At 42.5% G+C, this 23037-nt stretch overlaps 1 long non-coding RNA gene across 1 annotated transcript; it reads right to left on the minus strand.

Annotated features, from left to right (window-relative positions):
• Positions 1-19930: 19930 nt before the first annotated feature.
• On the minus strand, positions 19931-22337 carry LOC117860294 (uncharacterized). Its single transcript, XR_004641443.2, has 2 exons — positions 20756-22337; positions 19931-20194 (listed from the first exon to the last, which is right to left on the minus strand). It is a non-coding gene; the product is annotated as an uncharacterized lncRNA (long non-coding RNA).
• Positions 22338-23037: the final 700 nt, after the last annotated feature.

Below are 23037 nucleotides of genomic sequence, written 5' to 3' on the forward strand. Positions count from 1 at the left end.
TGTGACAAAAATTTGTCACAAAACGGAACCAACACTAATTAATCAATATTTGATGATGAATTGGATTGGTTGTCGCTGATTGTTGCTCTTTTTTGACGAAAATTTGTGTTCGCCACAAAGATATTTGTCTACTTCAACTTAACGACGAAATTGCTTAAACCATCGCTGCATGAGAACTATTTCGTGACATTTTTTATTTCCATCATAATGATTTTTGGCACTTATACTCGTATTCCTTGTAATGAGCCATCTATATAGAAAAATAAAACTAATTCAATTTTAATAACAAAAGAGAAAAATGAGTTGAATCAAAATTTCCTTTGTAGTTCTAACTATTACATACGTACATATGTCTGCAATTTTGTCTTTTATCTTTGCATTTTGTAGAAAAAAATACTATGTTCTAATATGACTATATGAGCAGAGCACAGCTATTACTGCATTACTTGCCTTCCATTGTGGCATGTGGAGTTTCATCGTTTTCACCGTGGTGCCTTCTAGTATTCCCAGCCTGCAGATGTCTTCTAACCGAATGAAGGAAGTAGCTAGGGCGAGCTGAAATTTAGCACAGTGGCTTCTTCCCATATTTATCAAAGCACCCCTGCCATATCCCAAATTAATACATCCGCACCTCGTGGTGCATCATTAGTGCGGTCCAGCTCATGAAGCTCCACAATATTCTCAAAGAATATTTGAGGTGATAAGAGCAACTCCAAGAGTATCCTAAAAAATTCTTCCCCAAAACTATGTATTGGGGATTCTCCTAAAAAAATTTTCCCCCAAAAACATATCAGTCCACAGCAGATCGCTAATAAATAGCCCCCAATATTTCAAACACAGGCTACGTCATCATATTGGGCCCATCGGAAGGGACGCGCGGGCGTGCGGGAATCAGGATTGGGGGAGGAACAGCAACGCTAAAATATACACGGTGGCAGGCTGTTTTTTAGCGTCGCTAAAAAATTGGGAAAGGTTTAGGTGGATTGTTGGAGTTCATTTTTTCTCTCTTTTTTCCTAAAAAAGGTATTGGGGTAAGATTAGCAGTCTCTTGGAGTTGCTCTAAGGGATAACTATAAATAAAATTTGAACAACCAAAAGATGAATTTTGATCCTCTGATATTTTTTATGTCGATCTGCACCAAGAAATTCCATAGCTTTTTTTTTCAGTATATTTCTTTGTCCTATGTATATTCCTCAGGTTGAGCTGTGTTAAAAGCATTTAAAGTACTGCTGTGGTACTTCTTGTTACTTCATAGTATTTACTCTTTCCACCGTCCGATTTCACCGGTCGTACGGCTCTTATTTTTTTCCAAGCACGCTAAAATTTCTCCACGTTATAAATATATGCCTCTATACATGAAAATGAACCTCGTCAGTTCTCTTTCACCTACTTGACCTCTACGAATTAGAACTATGAAATGGAGATGATTGTTCCAGTAGTCGTTAATGATATTGTCAGCCGAGTAATCTCAAAACTTATCCACTCATACCGGCCAAGAGCGGAAGAATGTTGGGAAGAAGCTCTAGAAGAGGCATCCATGCTTCCGTAGAAGAGGCAGAGCAGCGATTTATCACAAACCAACCAATTTTCCTGCAGCTCAAGGTATTTGTTACTGATGGAAAACTGAGCATCGGTTCCAGTTGGATAGTCTTATATTTCTCGAAAATCCAACCGGGACTAATCTTTCAAGATTAAAGGTCCTCCTCTTTAGTCCCGGGATTAAGGACCTCTTTTAGTCACAGTTGATATACCGACCGAGACTAAAGGGGCCGCCATGTAGGCGCATGCAGATAGCCCCTTTAGTCCCGGTTGGTAATACCAATAGGACTAAAGACCTTTTTCTTTTTACCCTAAATTCTTTTCCATATAAATACTAATTGTTGTTTCACTAATATATATACACACACGTATACATCCTTAGCGTACACTACGTATACGTATACATTTGTATTGTATACATATCGTGTATATATTTCATGATACTATATGCATAATATTAATTATAACTACTACATATACAATTCTTAGTATATTATACACATGAAACTAGTATTTATACAATTACTCTATATAAAATAATTTGTCCCCTTAATTATTAGGATCCGACGGTGAGTCTTCCGGTAGGGCAATTGTGATGAGGACATCAACACCAACGATACATCCATGCCTACACAAGTACCAGTTTCTGGTCCTATTACTCGTGCCTGTGCTCGTCAACTTAATCATCAAGTAAGTTCATTCTTGAGTTCCTGTCCATCCTATTTAGACCATGGAGATGCGTGCACTCTTGTTTTGGTTAGGAACCAGGGAGAAGACCGAAAGAGAAAAGGACTCGCGTAGGCTGGATTCGGACTTCAGGACAACATCAACTTGTGATGGTCACCACGATCGCATACGAACTCGGATTGGGGTGTTCAAGTACTTCAAGGATTCGTTATGAAGTATATTTTCATATGGATCCAGATTCAAGTCCATATCTGGTCTGAGGTGGCCACAATGATCGAATTACTACCGATAGGTTTTCTGTCCAAAGGTGCCACGTCATTTTAATTTGGCTTAATGGGCTGTGTATCAAGTCAGGTCCATTAGGGACGTGTCCTAGGGTTGGAGCACGACCCCAACACCCTGGTAGTCGTCCTCCCACCTTCATATACCCCTTAGCCATCACCAAGAATAGTTGGGTTTTGTTTAGATCAAGTTTAGCTCTCGCTACTTGCTTGTAAGCGCGCGTGTTGGATCAACCGTCCATCTTCTTGTCTTCGGAACCCCACCTTATTTGAGATTGAGTTTGAAACCTTCATCTTCATCTAGTAAATTTAGTACTAGTTATACTTGTTCTTGCTAGTTCTTCGATTGCTTGCAGGACGAGTGCCCTAGTGGCCGGGTGACGCGCTCCACAAGATCGTGGTAGCCATTGGAGGTGGTGCATCGGTTGCTAAGGCGCAGCTTGGAAGGCTGTAATCGGGCCGTGAACGTCGTCTCCATCCACCAATCGAGTTACCCCACGCCCTCTCATCGAAAGATCGGGAACCAACCCTAGCGAGATCTTATCAAATTGAATGTCCATCGTAATAAAATTCTCCTCGGGGATTTATCACCTCGTCCACCAGAAATCCTAGGAGTGCTTCTTGGATTGCCAAAATCCTATCCTGTGGCATGAGTTTGTTGCTAATCCTCATCATTTGTAATTTGGAAAAATGTGAAAGTTAAACCAACAATTAAAATATAAGGAGCTAGACAATGATTAATTATTAATAGGTTTATTTTACGTACATGGATATCATCTGATAGCACCTTGTCCTTCACAAAATGGCTCACAGATGTAGTATCCAAATAAATTATTCCCTTGTTCCTGTCTATAACACTTTAGTGGAAAAAAACAATTTATAAAATATTCCTGTTATAGAATGTACAATAAAATGTGCAAACTCCTTACATACCGGAAAATCTGTTTTGAATCCAAGTGTTTCTTTGAATTCACCTCAGTGAGTCTTACGGGATCGTTTCCATGCGCTGCGAATTAAAATAATGAATTATACAATGTTAGGTGAAAATTTAAGGAACAAACTTTTGCATAGAGATAAAGGTCCAACATTATTACAAGTTAAGAAAGTCTTCAATTTCTTGGTACTCCTCTGATTTCCGCAACGAATCGAAGACAATAACCTTGCTTTTATCAATGATAATTATAAGGAGAATCTAGTGGTAAAACTATGTATATAAAAGTTCATATTAGAACTAACTAACATTAATTAGGTTAGGAAAGAAAAAGAAAAATAGACGGTACCCACACTTACTTAAAGTTGTAAGGTAGTAGTATGTAATGCTTGTAATTTTGTTGCTCTAAGAGATTGTATGTGAGGTCCAATGTAGACTTTGGTTAATCTAGTATCTGCTTTTGGTTAATAAGCGCCGGGTCCATGAAGCTAATGTTGAAGTACAATTCTCGGTGGCACCTCTGAATTTGCATCCTACATAAAATGAAATACAAAGTTAGTGGGATGAAACACACACACAATAATGATCTGAGCCCAAACATCTAATAAACAGACACTTAGAGAACCCAGGCGCTAATAAGAGAAACATCAAGGGCATCTTGATGGTACACTTCATAAATATCCTTAAATTCCAACCACAGCAGTTGCTTATCGGCACCGAAATAATCAATCGGTTTAACAAGAAGAGCGAACATGGTCATTTCCTTGGCCAACTCCTCCATGTACCACTGATGGAATTCATACATCTTAGTTGAGAGCTTCTATACCAATTCAGACCTGACTAGAGGCTTGCCTAACTCAAAGGGCCATTTAGGTATAACCTTTTCTGAAGGTGGCGGCTTGTTTTGCCCTAAAACTGCATCAAGCGAGAGACTTGTCTCTGACATAAACTGAACAACCTTGATTTGTTGTTCTAAAGGCATAGCTGATATACGTTGTTGATCTTGCTGCCCGAGCTAGGGAATAGTACGACCGAACGACGACTCTCCTCGATTTTTCTTCTGCAAAGACTTAACTAACGAGCGATCATAGTTCGATAGAACTTTCTTCTTGACCTCTTTGCTCGTGCCAACAGCCCAGCTTGAGGATGGCGTAGGCTTGCTTCTCTTGATCGCCTTGCAAGTCGAGGTAGGGGCATCACTTGTGTCCACCTCCATAGCTTCGGCTTGCGGTACAACTTGCTCTTCTTGCTCTTCTTCATAGTCCATCGTGGTCGGGCTCGGTTTTTGTTCGGAGGAGTGAGGAGAGCTCGCGCTAGCCCGCGAATGGGATGAGCTTGAACCCATCATCCTCCTGAACGCACCAGCAACTCACTTCATGCTTGCCACCAAAGATAAAGGGAACACAAGAGCAACTCGAAATGGGTTACATTAGCGTAATCGAATGGAATTCTTACCCACACGTTGCTCCATCAATGCTTGGCCAATCTTGCAGCAAAGAAATCAAGAGAGAGAGAGAGAGACTGTTTGCACTCAACTTTTCAGCAAAACTTCAAAGGAAACCCAAGAGCAAAGAGTGGAGAGGGAGTAAATGGATGAAATATGAGTAATGGGTGGAGATCACCCCCTATCAGCCTCTATTTATAAAGCAATGGGGGCAAATGGTCGGATTCCAACCGTGTTCAACGGCTACTAGCTGTCGGCGCAGGTGGGACCCAGGAGCCGTTGCTCCTGGTTCGACCGAACCCAGGGGTCAATCGACCCCTGGTGGACCCCACTGGCTACCCCGTTTTGCCATAGGCTTCCCAACGGCTACATGACATCATGCATGGGTGCCTCGGCCAAAGTTTGCTCCATAAATGCTCAAACAATTTTTCAAAGAGATTTTAGCTCAAAATCATTTTCAGAAAATTTTTTATGAAAAGGGAAAAATGGCTAGAAAAATTCTAGCATGCAAATATGGGTTGAAAAAAATCAAATATGCATTTTGAAATATCAAATGATGGGGAAATCAAAATTTTGAAAGGGGAATATGAGATAACTACCAATTTTACGATTCAGCGAAGGGTTCACCATTTTGAGTCCGAAGAGTGAGACTCTTCCCCGTCTTGTTTTAGCACTCGGTGTCCCATCCTGGAGAAGTGGATGAGGACGCTCATTCCACCTTCCGCCATACATTCTTGGTCTTCTTAGGTTTTGTTGGTGTGGATGGTGGCTTCTTGTATTGGGGCTATGGCTCCATCTACTCCCTGTGCCACTCATCTTCTTGATTGATCAGGTAGCATTGCTCCTCCTTTTGTTGAAATTTGAACATCATGTTCCTCCTCCCAATGCGGAAGCGGATTTCTCCGGCTCCAACATCGATCCTTGCATTGGCAGCATTTAGGAATGATCGTCCAAGAATGAGCGGCATTCCCAAGTCACCTTCCATATCGAGGACCACGAAATCCACAAGGATGTAGGAACCTTGGATCATTACCAAAAGATTCTCCACTATCCCCTTGGGGTATCGGATCATCGAGTCGGCTAGCTGCAATCTCATCAAGGTAGGGGACAAAGTAGGATAGTTAAACCTTTCAAACATCACCTTGGGCATGATATTGATGCTTAATCCAAGGTCACAAAGGGCCTGCTTGATGTAGTAGTCTTATATCGAGCAGCTGATCACCGAGTATCTCTGATCTTCCTTGCTTGGTACCAATTCATCCCATGCTTCCTTGCTTGGTATATGAACTTTTTCTTCATGGTTAGCAACAAATGGCCTTCGAGATGGCTTACCCCACTTGGCGATCACTGCACTAACATTTTCACAAGAAGACTTGGCTTGCCCCGGGATCTTCCCTATCTCAACAGAAGGAACTGCAGCGGCCAGCTGAGCTAACTTGGTTTCTAGCATTTTATTAAAACTCAGCTGGTTCTTGAAAGCAGAGGAAAGACCATCAAGTTTTATGTTGAGGCTATCCAAGGTTTTCTTGTTGGCAGCTAACTTCTTAGTAAAACTTTCATTTATCTTAGCTTGCCCAAGAATGAGATCTCTAAAGGAGGGTTGGTTGGGATTGAAAGAATTACTGTTGTTAACTCCTTGATAAGGGCGTTGCTGATTCCACCCTTGGCCTCCTTGTGGACGGTAGTTGTTGTTGCCGTTCATATACAATACGTCCTCCTGAGTCTCGGGGCAATTATTCTCGGAGTGTCTTGTATTTCCACAAACCTCACATCTCATGTGAGAATCCATAGTTTGGACGGCATTGGACATGGAAACTTTCTCTTTGGTGTAATCATCCAACATCTTCATCAAGAGGTCCATCTTGGCGGTACGCATGTCCGCTTCCTTGGCGGTATGCGTACCACTCTGATGGAGTTGGAGCCGTTCATCGCTCCACCCTTGATTAGAGACCATCTTCTCGATCAATGTTGTAGCAGCATCAATAGCAAGCGAGAAAAGGCTCCTCCAACAGCAGCATCAACATGGCCTTGGGATGTCGGAGTCAACCCATTGTAGAAATTCTGAAGAATGAGCCACTTATCCATCCCGTGGTAAGGACGGGCCAGGATGTACTCCTGAAGCCTTTCCTACACCTTGGGGATTGACTCAGTAGCTGCTTGCTGGAAACTCAAAATCCTTCCATGAAGGCCGTTGGTTTTGCCCAACGGAAAGAACTTCACGAGGAATGCCATAGAGCATTTATCCCATGTATTCACCTCCGTATGGCTCGCATAGAACCATTGCTTCACCATCCCAAGGAAAGAGAATGGGAACAGTTGGAGACGAATAGCATCTTCACTCACCCCTCTGATGGTGAAGGTGCTGCAGAGCTTAAGGAACTGTTGCAAATAGGTACTTGTGTCCTCATTGACTTTCCCACAGAATGGGCTAGCCTGCACCATGATAATGATACCCATCTTGATCTTGAATGCGACACTCCCCATGTCCACCTCAGGCCCTTTCAACACCAGAGAGGCTGAGGGAGTGGAGCACGACGTTGGCCACTCCTGGTCGTGGGACGGCAGTGTTGCCTCCCCAGTGCCCTCCTTTTTCCCCTTCCCCTTCTTCCCTCCGGTGCGCGACTTGGGCGCAATTGTCTCTCGTGACGCTTGTGCTGGAGTGACTAGGGCAACATGGATAACTCTCGCTATGATCGGGGGCTGTTGTGGCGGAACCACCCAGATTAACCTAGCTAAAGTGTACTCAACATCGCCTCATATGCGAGCAGACACTTTAATCAAGTTAAAATGGCAGTCCATCGGGTTTCACCCGATAAAACCACTTGTTTCGGATCGAAACAAAGCATACTCGCACGAAGACGAGTCCAAAGATTACAACAATCCAGATATTTCATTACAGGTCCCACATTCAGTTATTACAACTCAGAAGTTCCAAAGTATAAAGTAAAGTTTTCAGAGTTCAAAAGTAGCGGAAAAAAATAAGCGTAAGTCTAACATCGATATAAAATACCATGGTGAAGCTGGCCATGATATCAAGCACCATGATCCTCGCCGACTGTGGACGGGTCCCACTCGACAATCCAACCCGGAGGGAGTTGGGACAGCCAAGACACACTAGCAGCCAACTCAATAACAAAACCTGAAAAATATAGCCACAAGCAAGGCTGAGTATACTAATACTTAACATGGCTTACCCGTTAGGTGGTATCTAATCCATCGACTCCTAGACATGCAAAGCTTTTTGGCTGAGGGGTTTATTTTGCCAAATGCTTCTAAAGTAGGTCCTTACTTTCAAGTTTTAGCAGCAGGTTCTAGTTGGTTTAACCGTTCTAGGTAAAAACCTATTCTAAGCAAGCATGTTGAACAAACAATTTAATTCAAGCATCAGTATTAATCATCATCCTTTGTTCCACTTCTTACTCAGTGCAGCATAGTGATCAAGCAGTCTCAAACTGTGAGAGGCAGACGATTCGAATCGAGTTTCTTAACCTTGCAAGGTGAACCTAAACCCACGATATATGCGTACCACGACGGGTCCACACATGTCAGCCGTCCCCATCAATCCCCAAGCACGTGGACAGGGACCACTTCTCTTGGATACAAGGCCCATGGTCCCGGAACGATGCCGTACCATGACTGCACTTGTACCCACAGGCTGCAGCAGGGGAACCCAATTCCAAAAACAGTGGGGATAAAGCCACGAACCCAGACTAATCAGGTACCAGGCTTCCCTATCCCATATTAGGTATGAGCTTAGTACTTTCAAACACTTGACCACGAACACCGACACATTTTGGCCTTAGCACATTTATTACTAGACAGACGGGGAAATCCACCAATCCAGAACATATAGCCCAGCCCCGCCCGTCAATACTTATGATTTCAACATAAGTAAACAGGGAATTCCTATAGCTCCCGAGTAATAGGAAATCACTCGACTTTTACCGTGTCCCTATTTAGCATAGCAACTGCAGGGCTTAACATACTAGTACTTAGCATATAGGTACCTAGGATCATGCAACTAAGGTTTCAAGCAACTCCTCTGAACTTAATGCACAAACATAACTAGCATAAGTAGTGCATAAATTTAGAAAACTGGGTTATACTCCGGGGCTTGCCTTCTTGCCCTAACTCAGCCTTGGGCTCTTTCGAACTTTGGTTCGGGCCTTGATTTGCCTCGATTACGCTCAACTCAGTAGGAGGACATCCTTTTTCGCGTTCTGGTCCGTGCTTGTACGTTCCGTCAACGAGGTTAGCTCTACACGAGATGCACATGCAAGATTTCAAAAACAAGCTTTTATGTGTAGGTTGCATTTCATTAACATTGTAAAAGCTTAGGATGCATTTCGACCATATTTATTTAGACAAGTTTATAAACATTTCTTTTCTTGTAAAGTAAGGTGTCTTGTGATTTAAAACTCAGGCTTGACTTGATGGTGATTGTGTACACATCTAAAGTTCAAATCATTTAAACTTCACAAAAGAAGGGTGGGGTCACTTTAGGGTTGCTTAACACTTATTTAGAAAGTTATCCTGTTTTTGAATTTTTAAACAACTTAAAGAACTTTATTAGCAAATGTGTTGATTAACCCATAACCGTTTCTTTTACTAAGTGATCATTTTATGACTAAGCAAGATTAAGTTATTATCATCCACATGCAACTGTTGGGATACGAGGTAGGCTACACTAGTGCAAAACAAAATTTTTCTACCACGTAAACTAGAAAAATTGCCATATATGGATCACGGGATTACCACTCGACGCACAGGTGCGGAAGATGTAGAATCACGTCAGGGCAGCAAAGTCGATCTGCGTAGTCAAACTCGTAGTCGATCACATCGACGTCGAGCAGCTCCTCAGCAGCTCGTCGACGTACAGCGAGGTCCTCCTCATGCCGCGGCTCGTCGTCGTCTCGTCGTGGCTCGTCAGCGGCTCGTCCAAGTGCTGCAGGTGCATCACCTCCAAGGTATCCACACGTGCAGGGAGGAAGCATCACAAGCCAGACTACTAGGTCCGCGAGTTGCAATAGGGAGAGGGCGTGGGAGGCGCGGCAGATGTGTTTTTGGCCAAGGGGATCAAACCCTAGGGCGCCCCACTCCTCTATTTATAGAGGTTCCTGACGGGCCTCTGGGTCTGAGGTCCATTAGTACTTCTAAACTTAATCCAACTCGGATCATATCGGAATTGGGCTTCCAACCCCTTATGTGTGTGACCCTATGGGTTCGGATACATATAGACATGCCCTGAGTACTCCTACTCAGCCCAATAGTTGGTAGCAGCCTCTAGCAAGACTTGCCAACTCCTATACGCACACGAAGATCATATCAGACGAACCGTCACGACATCATGTATATGCTATTCTCTTTGCCTCATGATATTTGTTCTAGCTTCAAGCCGACCGCTCTTTCTCGATCCTATGATTCGGAATCCCTTTGTAGGTTAACTCTTAACCGTACGTAGCATGGTCATGCATTTCTGGATCCGATCACTCGAGGGGCCCAGAAATATCACTCTCAATCAAAGAGGGGCAAATCCCATCTTGATTGACCATGCCTCACAGCATGCTTCCTGACAAACCCAAAAGCTATCTTTTTAACTACCCTATTATGGTGTTGCATTTGATAGCCCCTAAGTAAGTCGATCCACATCTTCAGTACTTGCGACAATCTCAGGTCTAAGGACAAAACGTACTTGTTGTGTAAAGAGAGAATATATGCCCCTTCCCCTAAGTCCTTCATCGAAAACTATTTTTCAGTGAAGTCTTTATGGACTCAAGCATAGGAATGTTATTTCCAATCAGCAATATGTCATCCACATATAAGATTAGAAATACTATAGAGCTCCCACTAACCTTCTTGTAAACACAAGACTCTTCTTCGTTCTCGGTGAAGCCAAACCCTTTTGACCACTTCATCAAAATGAATGTTCCAACTCCTAGATGCTTGCTTCAATCCATAAATGGATCTCTGAAGCTTGCATACTTTTCCAGCATTTTTTGGATCGACAAAACCCTCGGGCTGTATCTTATACACATCCTCAGTTAGGTTTCCATTCAGGAAAGCTGTCTTGACATCCATCTGCCATATCTCATAATCGAAATATGCAGCTATATCTATAATACTCCGAATAAACTTAAGCATCACTACGAGCGAGAAGGTTTCATCGTAGTCAACTCCTTGAACTTGTTGAAAACCTTTTGCCACAAGTCGTGCTTTATAGATGTGAACATTTTCCATCCATGTCCTTTTTCTTCTTATAGATCCACTTGCACTCTATGGCTTTAACACCATCAAGCGGGTCAACCAAGTTCCAAACTTGATTGTCTCCCATGGACTCTATTTCAGATTGCATGGCACTCTGCCATTTTTCAGAGTCTGGGTCCATCATTGCTTCTGCATATGTTGCAGGCTCATCATTGTCCAAGAATAATATTTTCCGCATTTCGTGGAGCCTTGCCGACCTTCGTGGTTGTGGCGGTACTTCTCTTGCCATGGGTATCTCAACTTGTTCTGCTACGTTAGCATCACTTGTTGATTCTTACCCGATCGGCTCATCTCGAACTTCTTCAAGATGCACTGTCATTCCACTCTTTTCTCCTTTGAGAAACTCTTTCGCTAGGAAAACCCCGTTCTGAGCGACAAACACTTTGCCCTCTGACCGGTTGTAGAAATAATATCCTAAAGTTTCCTTTGGATATCCCACAAAATTGCACTTATCCGACTTGGGTGCGATCTTGTCCGACTGAAGTTGCTTGACAAACACTTCACATCCCCAAATCTTTAGAAAAGACAAACTGGGAGTTTTTCCAGTCCACATCTCATATGGTGTCTTAACTACGGATTTAGACGGTACCCTATTAAGTGTGAAAGCTGCTGTTTCTAGAGCATATCCCCAAAATGATAACGGTAGGTCTGACTGGCTCATCATTGATCGAACCATGTCTAACAAAGTTCGATTACGTTGCTCGGATACACCGTTTCTCTGAGGTGTTCCAAGCGGCGTAAGTTGTGGAACAATTCTGCAACTCTTCAGATGGTTGCTAAATTCGTGGCTCAAATACTCGCCTCCACGATCAGATCTTAAGGCTTTAATTTTCTTGCCACGCTGATTTTCAACTTCATTCTGGAATTCCTTAAACTTTTCAAAGGTTTCAGACTTGTGCCTCATCAAGTAGACATATCCATATCTACTAAAGTCATTAGTAAAAGTTATGAAGTATTGGTACCCTCCTTTGGCTGTCATGCTCATTGGTCCGCATACATTGGTATGTACAAGTTCCAACAAGTCTAATGCTCTCTTAGGAAAACCTGTGAAAGGTGCCTTGGTCATCTTGCCCAGTAAGCAAGCCTCACATGTCTCGTATGATTCAAAATCAAACAAAGTTAAAAGTGCATCAGTATGGAGCTTCTTCATGCGTTTCTCACTTATATGACCCAAATGACAATGCCACATGTAGGTAGTACTCAAATCATTAGGCCGAGGCCTTTTAGCATTTATGTTACAGACAGGTGAACCATCAAGATTTAAAACAAACAATCCATTCATAATGGGTGCAAAAGCCATAAACATATCATTCTTAGAGATCACACAACCATTGTTTTCACTCGCAAATGAATAACCATCCTTCATCAAACATGAAGGAGACATAATGTTTCGACTTAAACTAGGAACAAAATAGCAATTATTCAATTCCATAATAAATCCTGACGGGAGGTGGAGTTGCATCGTCCCGATGGTCAACGTAGTAACTCTTGCATTATTGCCCACGCGGAAATCAAATACCCAAGAATTAATAATTGTATCAGCAAGAAATATGTTGTCTATAACATTAACAATAAGCGTATCTGAGGTGGAAGTACTCTTACTTCCGCCATTTTTCAACAAAGCTAGGTACTGCTTGGAATTTCTCTTCGAGTGACCAAGTTCGTGACAATAAAAGCACTCTTTGTCTGGAGCAAGTCTAGGTCCAGCTTTAACCTTGGGCGCTGGGTTTGGCTTGGCAGCCTTGCCCTTCTTCTTCCAAGAATTGCCCTTCTTAAAGCTAGACTTGTTCTGTATAGCCATCACATGGCTGGTACTAGCGCTTTTCTTGATGTCAGCCTCTGCTGTTTTAAGCATGCCACACAACTCATTCAGACCCTTCTCCGTCCCATGCATATGGTAGTTCGAGATGAAGTTCCCATAGCTAGGCGGAAGAGACGAAAGAATGAAATCAGTGGCCAACTCTTGGCCCAGTGGGAAGCCCAGCTTCTCCAACCGTTGAGTGTAACCAACCATCTTGATTACGTGTGGTCCTACTGCTGCGTCTTCTGCTAGCTTGCTCTCCACAAAGGCCTTAGACACATTGAACCTTTCAGTCCTGGCCTGTGTTTGGAACATGTCTCTAAGCGCCACGATCATATCGTGCGCCTCATGGTTTGTTTCGAACTGCATCTGTAGCTTGGGTTCCATGCAAGCAAGCATAAGGCAGCTTACTTCGAGGTTAGCATCACATGCTTTCTTGTAAGCATTCTTAGCAGCAGCGGGTGCATCATCAGCAGGTTCTTCTGGTAGTGGGTTGTCTAGAACATCTTCCTTTTTCTCAGCCCTGAGAACAATTCTCAGGTTACGGATCCAATCCGAGTAATTTGTTCCATTCAACTTGTCCTTCTCAAGGACCGAACGCAAAGCAAACGGTGTAGTGCTGCTAGGTGTCATTTAATCTACAACAAAAGTAATGCAAAATACACTAAGACAAACATATCCATGACAAAGTAAATCACATTAAACTATTTAACAAAATCTACTCCTACTAAAATCAATATATCTCTATTGGTACTTAGTGATTCAGAATCCATAACTAACAAATCTACTAGTGAGCTTTAGCATCACCGCTAGCAAACAAGGTAAATCGGTAAGCAACTTCTTGCTAATCATATCACATATAACTCCTGTTGTTGGGTGACATCTCCATGTCTCGGCGCCCAACCTTTATGCCCTAAGGTCCTTAACCGTTAAAATAACCTTGTTAAGTAAACCAACCCTTATGCGTGTAAGTGTCCGACACAAACCTGTCTAGTCAATGAAAACTAGTAGCACCCTAATTTCATAGACCCACCACGAATTGTACAAGACATGGGATGGTGCAAGTTTTAGTTGGGAGGGCATACAAACTTAAACTTTGCGAGTGATCATTCTACTTAACATAAATAATAACATTCACACAGTTGTGACACAGTATGGCCCGTTTTCTTATGGTGATCTCCATCTCCATAGAACCTGTTCACCATGGTGATCTCCATCTCCATGTTCCATGTGCGCCATCCTCCTGGTGATGAGTCCTCCAAGAACTAGAACGTGCTATTGCACCTAATAGCTAGTAATGAAGATTACATAGTTATTTGGATCATCACAGATTGGTACGCAGACCATTAAATATATTAAAGTGACAACACATATGGCTCCAACCATGTTGCCATACGCGCGACACGCAGGTCACGAATGAGTTACACACATGCATCACATACACAAAGGAGTCATACTGATCACGAGATCCATCCATCCTGCAAAACAGAGTTAGGTGTGCTAATGTTCTAAACTTCAGAGGCCCGTAACTCCATCTTCCAAGCTAAATTTGGGAAATCTAATTTCACCAAAAATAGCATAGCTGTTAAATTTTATGTGTAACTTTTTCTGTAGATTAATTTTCATATAAAATTCGCTTCAATCCGAGATCGTACCAAAAAGTTATGGCTGTTTTACTGAAGCACACGCATACGGCAAAATTCCGACCCGGTAGTAGATCCAATTCTACTATTACACATCTCATGCGCCTGGCGTATTAACCTTGATTTCGATTTGACCAATCACATTGATCTGCGCTTGCTGCAACTAGCATTACGTGTATCACTTAACTCCGATGGCGGAAATCCGACCAGTAGGAGTATGTCGTTACACGACCATTGCAGCAAGAACACGAAAACAGGCCATAGATCAATCTGAAAACTCGCATATCTCTATATGCACACATCCCGAATCCATAACAAAATAGCTACAGCTCTGATACCACTGTTGGGATACGAGGTAGGCTACGCTAGTGCAAAACAAAATATTTCTACCACGTAAACCAAACTGCCATATATGGATCACGGGATTACCACTCGACGCACTGGTGCGGAAGATGTAGAATCGCGTCGGGGCAGCGAAGTCGATCTGCGTAGTCGAACTCGTAGTTGATCACGTCGACGTCGAGCAGCTCCTCAACAGCTCGTCGACGTAAAGCGAGGTCCTCCTCGTGCCGCGGCTCGTCGTTGGCTCGTCGTGGCTCGTCGGCGGCTCGTCCAAGTGTTGCAGGTGCAACACCTCCAAGGTATCCACATGTGTAGGGAGGTAGCGTCACAAGCCGGACTACTAGGTCCGTGAGTTACAATAGGGCGAGGGCGTGGGAGGCGCGTCAGATGTGTTTTTGGCCCTAGGGTGCCCCACTCCTCTATTTATAGAGGTTCTTGACAGGCCTCTGGGTCTGAGGCCCATTAGTACTTATAAACCTGATCCAACTCGGATCATATCTGAATTGGGCTTCCAGCCCCTTAAGTGTGTGACCCTATGGGTTCGGATACATATAGACATGCCCTGAGTACTCCTACTCAGCCCAATAGTCGGTAGCGGCCTCTAGCAAGACTTGCCAACTCCTATACACACATGAACATCATATCAGACGAACCGTTACAACATCATGTACATGCTATTCCCTTTGCCTCACGATATTTGGTCTAGCTTCAAGCCGACCGCTCTTTCTCGATCCTGTGATTCGGAATCCCTTTGTAGGTTAACTCTTAACCGTACGTAGCATGGCCATGCATTTCCGGATCCGATCACTTGAGGGGCGCAGAGATATCACTCTCAATCAGAGAGAGGCAAATCCCATCTTGATTGACTATGCCTCACAGCATGCTTCCTGACAAACCCGAAAGCTACCTTTTTAACTACCCTATTACGGTGTTGCATTTGATAGCCTCTAAGTAAGTCGATCCACATCTTGAGTATATGCGACAATCTTAGGTCTAAGGACAAAGCGTACTTGTTGTGTAAAGAGAGAACTACTTCTCGCGTTGGATCAGTCCCAGCACATGTCTCTACATACGCCTACATTATTAGTTTGACATCTCCATGTCCATGACTTGTGAAACATAGTCATCGACTAATACCTGTACTAGTCCAATATTCATGTTTGTCCACACATGAACTCCGACTAGGGACAACTTTTAGAATAACCATACAAGTAAAGAGTTGCACATACAATTCACATAATTGCAGATCAATTCAAGTAGCCTTTAATGGATATTCAATGAACACAATATACAAATCATGGATACAATCAGATATCATCATCTCTATGATTGCCTCTAGGGCATACCTCCAACAGCAACCCATAGTAACAATTTCATTTTAAAAGTAGGAGGCAACAAACATGCTTAGTGGCTTGCCTTGGTTTTCTTCGGGCTCAAACTCAACTTTTATGCCGGCCTCGGCTCAAGGGTTCAAGGTCACGTTCTCAGGCAAATTGCTCTCTAAACGAAAGAAAGAAATGTGTGCATGCATTAGAGATGATGGTATGAGTGCAAATGCTCATGAAATGCATGAAACTTGAGAGGAGATCTAGAGCAAGAATTTCGAAACCAAACAATAGCAATGATCTATATGTTGCAAAAGAACACAAACTGATTACCAAAGAAAATTCTAAGATAACACGGTTGGTATTATTTTTAAATGACAGGACATGCATATAAAAACAAGATCGGGATTTGGCTCCACAATTAGCTAAGCACACACTAAGTTAGACATGCCTATGAGTTCTGTAGGGAAAATCAACCACATCTCATGACCAAGCATAATTCTAATGTAGGGGAACAAGTTTGGTGAAACAGCATTACTAGCTTCATGTAACTGGGAGGTATGACTTATTTGACTAAGGATTTCAATCATGCATGTAAACTAACAAAAGTGATTTCATAGTTTTCCTTTTTATACAATTGTTTTAGTGTGATTAATTCAGCATAAGGCCAATGTCACATTTGGTCATGAACAAAAATCCTAACACGCTAGTTAGAGGTTTCTTAAGTGGAACGGCAAGGCATAGTAGAGCTACAAAACAAGTTTCAGAGGTACTGAATCTTGAATCTAGTTATAAACCATACGAAAACATGCAATAACAAAGAGATAAACTAATTGCACGATAAACTAAACAAGCATGAAATCAATTGTTAACCACACAATCTAGCTAAACAATACAAGGTCATATAAGACAACGAGAAAAGCTAGTTTGCACACTAAGTCAAAAGCAAGCACGAAAAGGCAAGGTTAAAATCATTTGTTGAGGGATAAGCCTGAAATAATCTTCACTAACAGAAGACAATCAATACCAAATCATGACAGTTGGATTCACCTCAAAATTAATTCTTAATGTGGAGATATAGATTAAACAATTTAAACTACTATTAAGCATATTAAATCTAAAAAGGCTTGTCAATCAACTAGACAAGTATCAACAACACTTTACCTAGATCCTATGTGGAACACAAAGACTAATAGAGATGGTTTCATCATTTTATCACTTTTCCACTATTTATTATGCAAATAACAAGATTAACATAGCAAGTAAGCATTTAAATCTAAAACAGTAGGAACACCATGGATTCTACTAACACAAGTTCTGGATCTGAAACATACATGTTAAAAGGAGGCTAACAAAAGTGATTTCACAATTTTTAGAGCACTATGTGATTTATAAAGCATTTAAAGGCTTTCACACCAAATAAAACATAGCACAAAATATAAAACATCAACATGCACAAAAATCATTTTTGAAATAAATTAGACTTCACAAGGAATCCAACAAAATAAGAATCATATTTTTAGCATTTTTCTACTAGTTTCTATGCATTTTCAAAGTTTGCAACATTTTTACTTTGGGAAACAAAGCACAACCGAAATAACTTTGCAATCTACCCCCTAGAAAAACATTTCCCTTCTCAGATCTACCCTTTCATTTTCATCCTGCCCCCTGTATTTTACTAACCAGCCCCTGGAAAACTTTCCACCTCACACATGAAACCAACACTTTTATGCAAAACCCCTAGACTTTCTATTCCCAAGGCAATCGGGTCCCTGACCTTCTTCTACCTCCAGACTCAGGCGCATAGAACAGCAGGTACGACACAGCGTGCTTGGGCACTGCAGCTGGCCGGGAACAAGGGGGTGGCAAGGCGGTGCTAGGGAGAGGGCAGCGGCCATGCGCCAAAGATAAGGGTTTCCCTGGAGCGGTGCAGGTAGGAAGGAACAGGTGGCGCACAGGAGGTTCTAGGAAGTGGCGGCGCACACCGGCGACAAGCGCGGGAACGCGCGTGGAAAGTTTCCCCACAAGGAAAACAAAGGCGAGCACGGGAACCAGGGCCTCACCTAAGCTCCGTTTTAGCACTTGGTTAAAGACGAGGATGGCTGGAAGGTGGGCGTCCACAGTGAGGTAGGTGGTGGCAGGTGGAAAGCTTTTGGTGGTTGGGGAAAAGTTTGATTCCCGTCGATTCCGTGGATGGCGGCGACAAGGAGTGGTCTAGGGTGGAGCCAAGGAAGTGGAGCAACTCTGGGTGAGTGGAATCATAGGGAGATGGCCGAACTAGGGAGGAATTGGCTGACGATTGAAGCTTGGTTGGCCATGGCCATGCTAGGGAAAAGCTACTGGAGTAGGGAGGAATCGAAGGGGGGATAGCCGTTTTAAGGACTAGGCTGTGGCGGAACCGCCCAACTTAAACTGGCTTAAGTGCATCTAATCACTGTCAGAACAGCCATTATCCAAAACGCACTTAAACAGTGTAAGTCCGGTAGTCCGTCAAGGGTCCTGTTCACAGAACTCCTTGAAAACCTCCACGGTGTGTTCCATAGCCATACATCAGGATCGCTTCCACAATGGGATAGCATCAACAAACATTACATTTTTACATACATAGTACGGGTACGATTTACTACAAATCTTAGATTGAAAGAAACTTAGTAGTGCAAGTTAAACCATTTTCTAAGAGTTTAAAACTTAACCAGTCCGAGGAAAAGGATTAAACATTTAGGTCTTATCCTAGGGTATCATGAGACTCATAAGATACCCTAGTTCTTTGAAGCTTTCTCCTCGGTGGGTCCCTACTACCTTTCTGGAAAACAGTAACAAGGATCCCCTAAGTACGAAGTACTCAGCAAGTCTGACCCGACTAACCAATATAGATAGATTCTCTTTTACTGAATGATAGCTGTTTGGTGTACTGGCTGACTCACATTTTGTGAAAAAGCTTACTATTAGTGGAACCTTGGTTTTGTTATTTTATTTTAGTTTGGTTTTTACCTAACCCGTCTAGATGAATAAAACATTTTGAGCACTCAATGGGACTAAGTCATACAGCATATTAATTCCAGGAAAAACATTATATTCAACATAATTACACTACGATGCTTAACAATGATCAAAGTGCATTCATAACCGAGAATTGTGGCGATTCGGACAGATTTACATCCTGCAGGAGATACCCGACCACCAGCCATGTACAACTGTACGGGTTGTACACAACAACCTTTCGATTAGTCGTACTCAAAGATTAGGAATATGACTTCCCGAACCCAGGGATGCACCCCCACATGGGACCCCACGTCTGGCCTAGTCTCCATGTGAGTTTCAGGCTACGCCCCTGCCATTCTCCAGCACGTCAAGCACAGGTACAAAATATTCCCGATCAGAGAGCCACCTAACCTACCGGGCTTTGTTGGTCCCATACCCAGTAAGCAACCAGGTAAAATCACTTGATCAAAGGTTAAGACAACGAACGGTCCTTAACCACATTAACTTAGCAAACAGAACTACCATCTTTAGCTTCTGTCCGCATTTCCAAAATCTCAGGCCATTTCCTTGATTAACATGTATGACCATCTTAGCCTTAGTGTTGAGTAACCAAAGTTACTCATAGGTATCTCTAAGCATTGCTCAGCATAGGATAGTTACTAATTAGTTGAACAGGTGGCAAAGATGTCCTTAATAACAAGGTTGGATTGTGCATAAAAGCAAGTTTTCAATCAACTCATAGACCTAATGCACATATAAAGAAAGAACCATTAATTGGACTCATGAATAGTAATTTCTGAAAGTAGATGGGTTTAAATGCACCGGAGCTTGCTTGGGATCAACCAATGTTAGTCCTTCGGAAAACCCCTTTAGTAAAAGAAGCACTTCAACATTTCTCGGACTTTGACAATCTTCAGATGAATTCCACGAATTCCACTTCAGGAGCTTCGACGTCTACGATTTAGTACATGCAGGAGTTAGACATGCAAACTTTTGAACACATGACTATACAACTTTCCTTCATGATAAAGTTGCAAGCCAACAAGTGACTATACAACCTATCTTCATGATAAAGTTAAAAGCCAACACTAAACTACCCATAAAGATTAACCCACAATTTTAATTTCCTTACTAACCTAACTAAGCCTTTTCTTTTATTTTAGAGAAGTATTATAATAAATTTCTAATCTCAAAACTTAATTCCTATGGATTAATAATATTTTGTGAATATAAAAACATTATTCAAAATTTTATGCATTTAATAAAGGTTAGGCATTTATTTAAATACCTTAGGCATTAAATAAATACCTAAAATTTTATTATATTTCCTTGGGTTTAAGAATTTTTAATGCATAAAGGAAAATAAAACAATCCTAATAAAATTGGTTTCACTATTTTTGGGTCAAATCTATAATTTCTAATGAATTAAATGGTGATAAACGAATTTAAACTATTTATCTGCAAAAGAAAAACCTATGATTATGCAAAACCCCTGGAAAAAACTTTCTCACTCACCCGCAACCAAAGCATCCTCCCGGTTCTGACAATGTTTCGTTGGCATAAAATTGTGGGAATACCAAGAAAATTGAAGTGCCTTAATTCAGTTCAGATAGCCTCCATCCTATTATTAACATAACAGCCTGTTGATCAGCATGTTGCCTATGTCAACATATGCTGAACTTCCACCATATTCATCTTAACTTGGGTAATGATATCTTGTTTTCCATTCATTTCATAACCATCGTGAGGTCTCCTTTCTTCCTTCACAGCCTACTCAGGTTTCCAATGGGCCAGTAACATGAGACAAAATAAATATAACATTCTGGTTGACACTGCCTCACTGCCAAACAATAGTACGACCTGCAATTTTTGTTATCCTCTTTTCAGTCATCTCATTTGTAAAGGATAATCCTTCTCGCGATCCCTGTATCTTGCATAGATTTTCAATGAATGGACTGTATGTATAGGTATCCGGTGAACAACCTGCTGAGATCATCTTTTCCAAAAATGTTTGTGCAGCATCGACTTTGCTAGCCTTGCATAATCCATCCATCAGTGTATTGAAAGTCACAGAATTTAGTCTTATGCCTTTATCTTCTAGGCCATCAAAAGAAGAGCAAGCTTCATCGATTTTCCCATCTTTACACAAAGCATCAATTAGCGCATTGCAAGTATACTGATCAGCAGCTAAACCATCTCCTTCCATCATTTTCTCAGCCTCATCAACCATCGCTCCCTACACCATAAATCAACCAGTGCTGCATAAGCACGAGTGCTAGGCCTCCATCCCAGCTCCTTCATCTTCTGCAGCATACAGAGCCCCTCCTTCCCTCTTCCAGCACCACACAACCCCTTCACCAAGGCCATGTATGTGTGCATGTCTGGCCGCTTCATCTCCCTGAACAACTCTAGTGCCTCATCAATCCTCCCTGTCTCACATAGTCCTTCAACCAGTGCAGCATAAGAGACAATATCTTGCGGGAACCCTCTGAGCAATTTTATCAAACAGGTTGTGGATGGGGTGGAAGGCAAAGGAGGGGGGAAAGTGGGAGCTGCTACTCTATCTTGCTTTGTAGAAAGGAAATAGACAGGAGCTCAGCATCGTGGTGTGCGTAGCTGGTGGTGCTTGTTCGTGCGAAGCAGGAAACGGAGAAAGGGGGCGGCGTGCTTGAGCTACTAGAGAGAGAGAGAGCAAGGTTGCTCCTTGCAGCTTGCTTGTTTGCTCGGTGGGGAGAAGAACAGAACAAGGAGGAGAGGGGTGCGGCGGCGACGGGCGCGTAGACGCAGTGGAGGCCAGGAGCAGGGCGAGCACGGGCGGCCAGGCTCTGGTGGAGGTGGTGCGTGTGGGCCTTGTTTAGTTGTCAAAATTGGGAGTGCCAAAATTACTATGCCGGCACTGTAGCACACTGTAGCGTTTCATTTGTATTTATGAATTATTGTCTAAATATTGACTAATTAGGCTCAAAAGATTCGTCTCGCAAAGTACAACAAAACTATACAATTAGTTTTTAATTTCATCTACATTTAGTACTCCATGCATGTACCGCAAGTTTGATGTGATGGGAAATCTTCTTTTTGCATAGTGCCAAAGTTGGGAGTTGGGGGTGAACTAAACAAGGGCTAAGTGGACCGGAGGCCAGGTGCTGCTCTGTTGCTCTGTTGTTTGCTGCGCTGCTTTGCTTCCTGCGCCGGAGGAAAAAGGAGACAGGGATGGCTCAAGCTTGAGCTGGAAGAAGGAGAGGGCAGAGAGAGCAGGTGCTGCGGCACAAGAAAGAGAAATCAGAGGAAGCTGGTGCTAGCTGTGTTCTTGCGGTGGGGGAAAAGACAGAAAGCGACAGCAGCTCAGTCTTTAAAAATCGGAGGAGGCGGTTGCAAAGGATCAGGTCGAGCGCAACACGACACATGAGGAGCTGCGTGGCATCAGGCGACCCAAGGCAGTGGCGCCGGCAATAGGCAGGCAGGCAGCTGCGTGGTAGCACTGCTATGCCGTTTGTCCCTCCCCTGCCTTTTCTTTCTTCTTTCCCTTACAGCCGAAAAGTTTAGATTGAAATAACGACCAAAATTCAATTCAAACATCCAAAACTCCCTGTATCAAAGTTGGAGGAAATGCAAAGTTCTATCTTTCATAGATTTGCACTTTTGGCTGAATCTCACCCCTTCCTCATGAAAAATGTCTCTGAACTTTTCTGAACATTGAACTTCAACTTAACTGAATTTTCTCCTTTTGAACCTTGCTGTCAGAAACTTCAACAGCCAATTATGACAAAAATCCAAACTGCTCTTTCAAAAGTCCCTTT

This window comes from Setaria viridis, chromosome 6 (genome assembly GCF_005286985.2).
Source record: "Setaria viridis chromosome 6, Setaria_viridis_v4.0, whole genome shotgun sequence".
NCBI lineage: Eukaryota > Viridiplantae > Streptophyta > Magnoliopsida > Poales > Poaceae > Setaria > Setaria viridis.